Consider the following 10,984-nt stretch of genomic DNA (forward strand, 5'->3'; position numbering starts at 1 on the left):
AAGGAAGTGATTCTGTGTTTGGTGTCATGCACTGGTGTTTCATGACAGGCAATTATATAGACACTCACCTGCCTCTTAAAAGTGATTCATTGCTACTCTCCTTATGTCTCACAATCAAAAATAAAACCTTGACAACAAAACTTAACAATCTTGACAAATGATAAATTGATAAATTGATCATTGATAAATTCTGATGGTTAAACCAAGGGTGTCATGTATAAAACAACTAGAGTTATAAAAACTATTTTAACCCTTCTATTGGGTAAGAGTATTTTTTTTTTTATTTTTTTTTTTACCCGTTGCAACTTTAGATATGTAAAAAAGTAACTTACATTTTCTTATTATTGGGGGGATTGTGCCAGTCTTCTCTGCAGGGTCATATGTGACCCGTAACACCACAGATGTCACTATGCCTAATAATGTATTTATACACACACACACACACACACACACACACACACACACACGTTGCTTTTATTATATTATAGATGTTTCTGTAATGTTACGTTATGTGGCTATAGTTGTGAGTAATTTCATTCATTTCAAAGGACGAAGAATTACGAGCCCACTACCAAGTTGCTGAATGTGTCACATTATTGCATTTTTAACTTAATAGTTCACATCTCAATCCATTGGGACATCATGCAATAACTCGTGTTGCACAACTTAAGGGGTCAACTCTTCAGTAGACGGCTGAAAAGAGACTTTGGGTTGTTATTGTGGTTGTAATTTATATACATATATATATATATATATATATATATATATATATATATATATATATATATATATATATATATATATATATATAAACGATATATATAAATTAACCTAATCAATTGGAAGACTATTTTTTTTTTTGTTTCGTCTTATCATCATTGTTACTATTACTATGTGTTTATCTACTTGTTCATCTACCTTTCTTCTTGGTTTTGTTGCTGAAACATACTTATCACTATCATATATAAACTAGTATCGCCATTAGTACTATTATTATTATTATTATTATTATTATTATTATCATTATTAATACTACTATTATTATTATTATTATGATTAGTAATTTTTTATTGCATCATAATTATTAATCAATATTATATTTTGTATTATTTTATTGTGGTTAATATTATTATTATCAATTATTATTATCAATTATCAATATTATTATTATCAATTATCGGTACGACTCTTTATCAATACATACAAGGGCATCTCATTTAACCATCCGAATACACACACACACTCACACACACACACGCACACACACACCACAATAGAAGCGATCATGTACTGTTATTTTATTATCTCTTTCTGTTTTTGTTTTTTGTTCTTGTTTTTCTTTTTTACACTGTGTATCTGTCAGCATCATGTCATGTATGTCTAGTTATGTCAATGTCACCTAAGTTAACTGTCAAAATAAAATAAATTAAAAAAAAAACAAAAAACAAAAAAAACATGACAGATAGCGTCATATGATGCTACAGAGGAAGGCTTTAGCTACAGACAAACTGTCAAGCAGGTAAAAGAAACATCTCCTACTGTAGGAGATGTTTCTGACAGTGTGGATACCTGACAGAAAATGACACTGAATCCACATTTTTGCGAAGATTTGGGCTTTTAAAGACAGCGGTCTTAAACTTTTGATCAGCTGATGAACAGCCTATTTCAGTTTAATGGTTGTTTGCAATAAGTTGCTTACTCAATTTTTTGGTTTCTGTCTCACTCCCATTTCTTCTTTTTGCATTTTGAAGCTCTACTTAGAACCTTTTTAAGATCCAACAGTGCATTCACATTCATGTCCTTGTTGTGTTTAATAAAATATCTAAACAAAATGTATGATCTGAGGTAAATATTTAACCAAGAACATGATTTCACTGTCATTAAACAGTTGTTGGATCATCCTGGTTTGATCACATCAGGGAGTGGCATTCTAAGAGAGACCAGTACAACATGCTTTCAGGAATGGTGATAAGATCAAAGCAAAAGAAATACAACGGGAGCTGAAAATCAAAATTAAGGAGGGAAAAAACGTGTACAGGCAGAAGTTGGAACAAGAATTGCAACATGATGGGGCAAGGCAGGTCTGGTCCGGTATGAAGAAGATCACTGGGCTGGAGAGGAAAGGTGGACCACAGCTGGATGGTGACCAGGACCTGGCGGACGATCTGAACCTGTTTTTTTTAACAGATTTGACTGTCATGCCCCACCCTGCCCTACCTGGGACTGCAATTGGACAAGCTGAACTGGATTAATCACATGGAAGCAGTTTATAAAAAAGGTCAGAGCAGACTGTACTTTTTGAGAAGACTATGCTCTTTTAACATCCGTAAACAGCTGCTGTGCTCCTTTTTCAACTCTGTTGTGGCCAGTGCTGTGTTTTTTGGTGAGGTGTGTTGGGGGGAGAGTGCTCGTACTGCTGACAGAAACAGACTAAACAAGCTGATCAGGAAAGCAAGGAACATCATTGGCATCACTTTGGAAGGGGTTGAGCAGGTAGCTGGAGTGAGGATGCTCAGAAAGATAAATTCCATAATGAGCAACGATAGTCACCCACTCCATGCACTTGAGGTTTTTAGGAAAAGCACACACAGTGACAGGCTGATCCCACCAAGATGAAAGACAGAGAGGTACAAAAAGTCTTTTCTGCCTGCAGCCATAAAGCTTTATAATGACCAGTAAGTTGTTTTACCTCAACTAGAGGGTTTTTAATTATTTAAATCTGTTCTATTTAATGGTTGTTTATTTAATTGTATATTTTATGGGTTGCTGTCTTTTTTGTCTGTCTGTGTGAACGCTGCTGCTGTGACACATCAATTTCCTTTATGAATTAATATCTTGATCTTGATCTTGATCTTTTCCTGACATATGAAGAGATGGTTTTGGTAAGATTTAACTCTGCAGGGCTCATGGTTTCCCCTGGGGAGTTTTAGGGACCATTTAGCTGAGGCTGGTGAAGAGTCAGGAAGACAAATGCATTTCAAATCCATTTGATGCTTTGTATAAAATCATGGTCATCAATAATATCCATTCAGTGAGTAAATTTTTGATCATTGTTCAGTGTTTCCTTTCTCTTCTCTGCTTGATTTTGTTTCTCTTTAGGATCTCAAGGCAGCAATAATTAAGATCTGCAGCTTCCTAGGCAAAAACCTGAGTGAAGCAGTGATTGATCAAATTGTTAAGAAAACTACTTTCAAGAACATGAAGAAAGACCTAAATGCCAATTATGAGTTCCTGTCAGAGGATGTACTAAAAGGACAATTCTTGCGCAAAGGTAATTTATCGTCTGTTTACATGAACCTGCACAACATCTGCAGTTCAGACAGCAGGCATACAAATTTATTTTCTTGCAGGTAAGATCAGTGACTGGAGGAACACCTTTACTGTGGCCCAGAGTGAGAGGTTTGATCAGATCCTTCAGGAGCGACTGGGTGATATGGGACTGAAGTTCATCTGGGACACTGAGCTACCACCACAACCTTAGAAGATGTGTATCACAGTTTTCTCAATCTAAGAAATAAGCAGCTCAAACATTCATGGCCTGTGTGGCACCACATGTCTGTATATATCTTATGACAAATTATGCTGTTCATGTGTAATCACAAAGATAACCAGAAAAACAGTGATTTCTAGCTGATATTCTTTCTCACATTTGGGAAAAATGAGAAAAAAAGAGGACGACACATTAACAAAAATAGATGAAACCTTTGAACAAATGTAACTTTTTGAAGTACTTCTTTTTTACCTACATTAAAGTGTGCTTTTCAAATATGTATTTTGGTGTTGTGATTGTGAGGTTCATTTCTGTGAAAGCCAGTGAATGCTCTGCAAATTACTTGGTAATTTGTCCATGTCATTTATGCCCCTTTTCCACTAGTACCTACTCAGCTCGACTCGGCTCGACTCAGCTCGACTCTACTCGCCTCGACACGGTTTGGTTGGTTTTCCACTAGAATTGAGTATCACATCTTTGTGGGCGGAGTCCTGTGGAGTCGTCATAAGGCGGCCCGGAGGTCCCTTAGCGTCATTTGTGTGCGTCATTTGTGTGCGACACATACACAGCGCAACAATGGAGGACATGGAGGCGATGGTGTACCTGCTGCTCTCTCTGTGGTTGTTTGTCGGCGTCCAAAGAAGAGAGGCGAACCAGAGAAGGCTGCAGGCAGCGTGGCAAAATGCGGAGGAGAAACACAGGAAAGTTTTGGAAGCCAAACAGCGGTATGACGAGGAAGACCGGAGGAGACGAGCTAGACGACGTATGAGGGTAAGCTAATGCTAGTTCGCTACAGTCATCGTATATCAGTCCCGTGTACAACGTTGTAATAGCTGAAAGATAGCGATATTAGGTAATAACATATGTATGTATGTTGTGTTGCAGATTGCTCTCTTGTCGCAAAGTTTTCGCCGCAAACCGTCGGTCTGGGCGTTCAGCCCAGCCTCCCAGTGGTGGGATTCCATTGTTCCCGGCTTCACGAACGCACAGTGGGTGGAGAACTTCAGGATGTCTGAAGAAACGTTGGGCTTCCTGTGCAACAAATTGCGTCCAGCTATGGAGAGAGAGGACACCACTTTCCGGGAAAGTGTGCCCCTGAAGAAGAGAGTCGCCATTGCGCTGTGGAAGCTTGCCACCGGCTCAGAGTACAGGAGCATTGGCCATCTCTTCGGAGTCAGCGTCACAACTGTGTGCAGGTGTGTGCAGGATTTTTGTGCTGCGGCAGAAACATTGCTGGTGCCTGAACAAATTCGGCTACCTGACGAAGGGAGGTTCAGAGACATGGCTGCCCATATGGAGAACAGGTGGGGGCTCCCACACTGTGTGGGTGCTATTGATGGCTCCCACATACCCATCATAGCACCACAGCAGTACCACACAGACTACTTTAACCGCAAAGGCTGGCATTCCCTAATCCTCCAAGCTGTTGTGGATGGAAAGGGGAAATTTTGGAATGTTTTTGCAGGACTGCCGGGGAGCCTTCATGACGCCAGGGTTTTGAGACTGTCCACGCTGTGGGAGTTAGCCAGCCGGGGAAACCTCTTCCCTCCTCACACCAGGAACATCGGCGGAGTGACTGCTGGCTACTACATCCTTGGCGACTCAGCGTATCCACTGCAGAAATGGCTCCTGAAACCATACCATGATACCGGACGTCTGACAGCAGAACAGCACATGTTCAACCACAAGTTCAGTCGAGCACGGGTTGTGGTTGAAAACGCTTTCGGCAGGCTGAAGGGAAGGTGGCGGTGCCTTCTAAAAAGGAATGACTGTGACACGCAGCTGGTGAAGTCCATGGTGCTTACCTGCTGTGCTCTGCACAACCTGTGTGAAGAGCATGGGGAGTTGTATGAAGCGTCGTGGGATGCACCTGAGACAGCAGAATGTGAGCCTGTGGCGGCAGCGGCTCAGGGTGTGGAGGAGCAGGGCAGAGATGTGCGGAATGCTCTGATGCAGTACTTTTCGAACAATGCCTAGAAAAGTACTTCGTGCTTTGTTACCAGCAATGTTTCATTTTTGCTACAGACAAATAAACTTTCTTAGATGTGAATGCTGTTGTTTTGTTTTATTTTAAGTTATATTTATATTATTCAAGCCTGGTAAATCTGTGTGGGTTTGGTATAATAGCTATGAACTAATAATACATGTTTAATTCCCACCAGTTTCTTGACAGACAAAATAGGAAGTCACGACACAGTCACATAAGTAGCACAAGTCTTTATTGTTGTAAAAAATAAAACTGTACAGAGAGGTTAAACTATAAACAAATAAATAACAAGGGGATGGTGATCAGACTCTCCGGTTGCTCATTGCCTGCACCAGCTGGCCCAGAACACCCAGGAAAGCTTGGCTGAAGGCAGCGGTCTGGGCCATTTGCTCCCTTGCCAAGGCCGCCGCTTGCTCCCTTGCTTCACGGGCGTCAGCGAGGAGCATCTGCATGTCCTCGCGTCTCTGTGCCCGGCTCTGCTCCTCATCAGCCTGCATCTCTGCCAGCACCTCTGTCAGGTCCAGTCTGTGGCCCCTCTTCCTCTTGCCTAAACGAAAGACAGAAATGGGATGTGGTCAGCCACCAGTCCAGCCATGTGCAGTCACGGCCATTCACGTGAAATAACGATAAAAAAAAAAAAAAATAAACAAATAAAAAAACGTGTTGTTACTGTTTCTTACCAGTTATAGCACGCTGCTGGGACTGCAGTGTGCTTGAGGTCGATGGAGTTGGCGTCGTTGCCCGAGATGGTGCCGGTGTCGACGCTGCTGTTGGCGCTGGGGAGGGGGCAGGAGAGCTTGGGGGGTCTACGATGGAGGTGGCATGTTCCTCGCATGTGGAAATGGGTTCTAGAACAGAAATAAACACATCTTAAGTACACGTGAAGCATGAAATGGTTGTTGCTATGCAGTCGCTAAAGCAGACCACGGAGTAAGCGGTGATAAAAGGCTAACTAGCTAGCTCACTGTCTCGGTAGCAAGCTAACTAGCTAGCTCATTGTCTCGACAACAAGCTAACTCGCGAGCTCATTGTCTTGATAACAGGCTAACTAGCTAACTCATTGTGTGCTTACACAGTTACCTCCCAAACCATATTTGTTTATGAGCTTGTTGGGCAAAACACTCACCTTCCTCGATCATGCTCTCCAGCAAAGTTGTGGCCGAGTCGAGGCCACTCTCCCTCCCGTTGCTCGCCGGCCGGTGCCCGTAGATAGCGTCCATCTGGCCAAACCACTTCCAGTTTCTCCTGTTGGCCCCACTTCTGCCGTTGTGGTCCTTTATGGTTTGATAGTCGCTCTTGAGCTTTTTCAGCTTCTCTCGGCACTGTTTCATGGTCCTCTGGTATCCATGAGCAGCCATTTGTTCAGAGACCTCCTGATACACCTTTTCGTTTCTCGTTGCACCGTCCAGCTCCCTCTGAATTCGGTCGTCCGCCACCAAACACAAGAACGTCTCCACCTCCTCATTTGTCCAGGCGACAGGTTTGTTGGCCATAATTGCGTGTTGCTTACAACTACAGTGTTGATAAATAAACACGGTCGCTGTTACCAGTCCTTTTAAAAATGCCGGGTGTGTTTACGTGAAGGAGTCGCGCTAGTGTGTCGTCACTCGCTGTCCAATCAGTGGCTTGCACGGTGCTTACGTCACATTTTCAGCTCGACTCAGCTCGACTCAGCTCGCTTGGAACCCCGGCTGAGTAGGTCCCAAAATGGGACCTGCTAGCAGGGACTACGGCCTAATGGAAACGCTCGCAAACCGAGCCGAGTCGAGCCGAGTCGAGCTGAGTAGGTACTAGTGGAAAAGGGGCATTAGAGATACATTATGTGCAATTCAAATGTTTGGCCTGAGGATGGTGCTAGAGGAAAGGTAAAAGGGTCAAGTAAGGACAAGTGGCAAATTGCTAAATAGGAAAGGCCTGTATGTGTAATTTCAAACTGTATGTATTTGTTTGTGTTTAAATGTAGTAAGTAACTTTTCTGAGAAATCAAAACACATTGCTATAAGCTTTAATACACCATAATGTCTTTCATAATGCTTTGTACTTCTTAAGGGGCAGGTCATTTTGTGCTTGGCCTTTGTTGACTGTTCAACTTTTGTGGCCACCTGCTGCACCACTGACTATGAACTTTTACAACCTTTCTCTCCAAGCATGAATACTTCTGACTGTTTTGACTGATCAACTTGAATCGCAAAGCGAACCCCAGACCTTGCCTATAAGACTGGAAGTTTGTGATCAGGTCACTTCACCAATATGGACTCAGAGTTCTAGCAGTTGTGATCACTGTCCCTCCTCATTCACTTTCTTCCCTTCAGTTTCTTTTCACCCTAATCCTCCTATCTGGTAGCAGACAAGGTGGTGAGGAAGGAAAGGAAACAAGACGTAGGATAAACAAATGGTACGTACCCTGTCAAAGTCCAACCAGTAGTTGTTCTGTTTTAATATCTGCTCCTCTTTGCCTGGCACGTTCATATTGGCTGTGACTAGGTGGCAGTAAGCTTGGATCTCCCTGATTGAGGTAGAATGGAACAGATCAGCAACTATCTGTGCAAATATAAGAACCACAATTTTGTCATGGGATACACCACTGCAGAGTACATTGATTCACTCCAGACCTTTGAGATCCGTGACAGTGACATATTCCTGGTCACATACCCAAAGTCAGGTGAGTACAATGACGTCTTAGAAATTTAATGCCATATTTAGCCAAGAATGCTATCATTTTTATGTATTTCTTGACTTGATGCACTGTCATAATAAGGTAGGAGCCATATTCAGATGTCTCTGAGCTTTTTACACACAGGAACCATATGGACTCAGAACATCATCATCTCCATCTCGGAGCAAGACACTGATCTTCCTGCTTATTCCGACAACTCTAAGCAAATGCCGTGGCTGGAGTACATAGAAGATCCTAAAGACTACTCGCTACGACCTTCTCCACGCCTCTTTACATCTCATCTCACCCCCACCCTCATGCCTCCAGGTCTGAAGAATAAGAGGGCAAAGGTAAAAGACTGAACAACAGACTATGTGTTGAATTGGAACAGTTTAATCAAAGTGTGTGTTTCACATCTAGTTCTTTCCCCATTAAAGAGAGACGGGCTCTTATCTGACTGTTGTACATTTACATGGCAGATTATCTATGTGATGCGGAACCCCAAGGACAACATTGTGTCCTATTACCATTTCTGCAGTATCTTTACTGGGTTTGAGACCCCGAAGAACTTTGAGGACTTTTTGGATCAATATTTGGTGGGAAATGGTGAGTTAACAAAAACATTTACTGATTATCAAAGATGTGGAAAGTGAAGAGGGCCACCTTGGTGTTCAAAAAAGGGGAAAAAAAAGTAAGACTTTTTTTTTTTTTTTTTTTTTTTTTATCTGCAGACTATGGCCTTAAGCACTTTGGCCATATTTCCTCATTCACAGATATTGCCTTATTGTGTTTCATAAATATCCAATAAAAGATATGATTTGAGGTGAATATTTAACCAAGAATATGAATTTCATGTCATTAAACAGTTGCTGGATCATCCTGGTTTGATCACATCAGGGAGTGGCATTCTAAGAGAGACCAGTACAACATCCTTTTCCTGACATATGAAGAGATGGTTTTGGTAAGATTGAACTCTGCCAGGCTCAACGTTTCCCCTCAGGAGTTTTAGGGATCATTTAGCTGAGGCTGGTGAAGAGTCTGGAACAAAAATGCTCATTCATAATGTGAGTTATGTCTATTAATATTAACCATCAAGTAAGTCATTTCTTGAACAATGCTAAAAGCTTTCTTTCTCTGCTCTGCTTGATTTTGTTTCTCTATTTTATTGTGTTTCTCTTTTAGGACCTGAAGGCAGCAATATTTAAGATCTGCAGCTTCCTAGGCAAAAACCTGAGTGAAGCAGTGATTGATCAAATTGTTGAGAAAACTACTTTCAGGAGCATGAAGAATGACCCAAAGGCCAATTATCAGTTCCTGCCAGAGGAAATGCTCAAAGGACAATTCATGCGCAAAGGTAATTTATCATCTGAACTGCAGATCCTGTACAGGTTAATGTAAACAGACAGCAGGCATATACATTTATTTTTTTTCAGGTAAGATCGGTGACTGGAAGAACACCTTTACTGTGGCCCAGAGTGAGACGTTTGATCAGATCCTCCAGGAGCGACTGGGTGATCTGGGACTGAAGTTCATCTGGGACACTGAGCTGCTGCCACAACCTTAGAAGATGTTTGTCACAGTTTTCTCAGTCCAAGAAATAAGCAGCTTAATCATATTTGTATATGTCTGATGACAAATTATGCTGCTGATATGTAATTACAAAGATAACCAGTAAAATAATGTTTTCTAGCTGATATGCGCCATCATATTTGGGAGAAATGAGAAACCAAGAGCACAGAACACTAACAAAAATAGATTAAGAGAATGAAGATGAACTTGGCTGCTAGTTAGTAGTTGCTTTACCATGTTACTACTCTTAGAAAATAATGAGTTACTTAATCTTGATCAAACATAACTTTTCAGAGTACTTCTGTAGTTACCTACAATAAAGTGTGCTTTTCAGATTTGTATTTTGGTAATGTGATCACCACTGGTGAGAAAGACATCTTTACTGAGTGCACTATTAACTCAAAGGTGGAGACTGACCAAATGTTTTCAGTGTTATTGCTGTTTTTGTTTGATTGTTTTTTGTTTGTTTGTTTGTTTGTTTTTTTGTTTGTTTGTTTGTTTGTTTGTTACAGGAAATACACTAGTAACAAGTAGGTCTGAATGTAGATAACATGCTTTGAATTGATGTCTTCTTGCTTCTTTGGAAAATACACCAAACTAACATGGAGTAAATGCTATGAGGTGCAAAACTGAACTTGTCTTGATGGACAGCCAGTTGGATCCTCCGGCTCAGGGCCGGTGAATTTTTTTTTGGGTGTACCACTTGACTTTTTTTGTTCCATAACCCTCAAGATCTTTTAAGAAGTTTAAAATGACTGTCTTACTGCGTCCAACCTCAGCAGCAATGGCACGCCGTGAGGGCCTTGTTGTTGAGCCTTGCTTATACAGCTCAACAATCCAACTGCGTTCAAAGAGAGAAAGCTTTTTTTGCCTTTGTCATCAGGAGGTCATGACAGTGTGGATACCTGACAGAAAATGACACTGAATCCACATTTTTGCGAAGATTTGGGCTTTTAAAGGCTGTGGTCTTAAACTTTTGATCAGCTGATGAACAGCCTATTTCAGTGGTTGTTTGCAATAAGTTGCCTACTCAGTTTTTTGTTTCTGTCTCACTCCCTTTTCTTCTTTTTTTGCATTTTGAAGCTCTACTTAGAACCTTCTTAAGATCCAACAGTGAAAAATGTAAATTCTTGCAATTTCTCAACTGGTCTTACAATTTTGATCAGGAGTGGATGGATGGATGGATGGATGGATGGATGGATGGATGGATGGATGGATAGATAGATAGATAGATAGATAGATAGATAGATAGATAGATAGATAGATAGATAGACAGACAGAT

General features: G+C 41.2%; 1 pseudogene; it reads left to right on the forward strand.

The window, feature by feature from the left end:
* The first annotated feature begins 7,997 nt into the window (after window positions 1-7,997).
* The window catches only part of LOC115363276 (amine sulfotransferase-like), a 5,619-nt pseudogene continuing 2,632 nt past the window's right edge, over window positions 7,998-10,984 (forward strand).

This window comes from Myripristis murdjan, chromosome 8, assembly GCF_902150065.1.
Source record: "Myripristis murdjan chromosome 8, fMyrMur1.1, whole genome shotgun sequence".
Classification (NCBI taxonomy): Eukaryota; Metazoa; Chordata; class Actinopteri; order Holocentriformes; family Holocentridae; genus Myripristis; species Myripristis murdjan.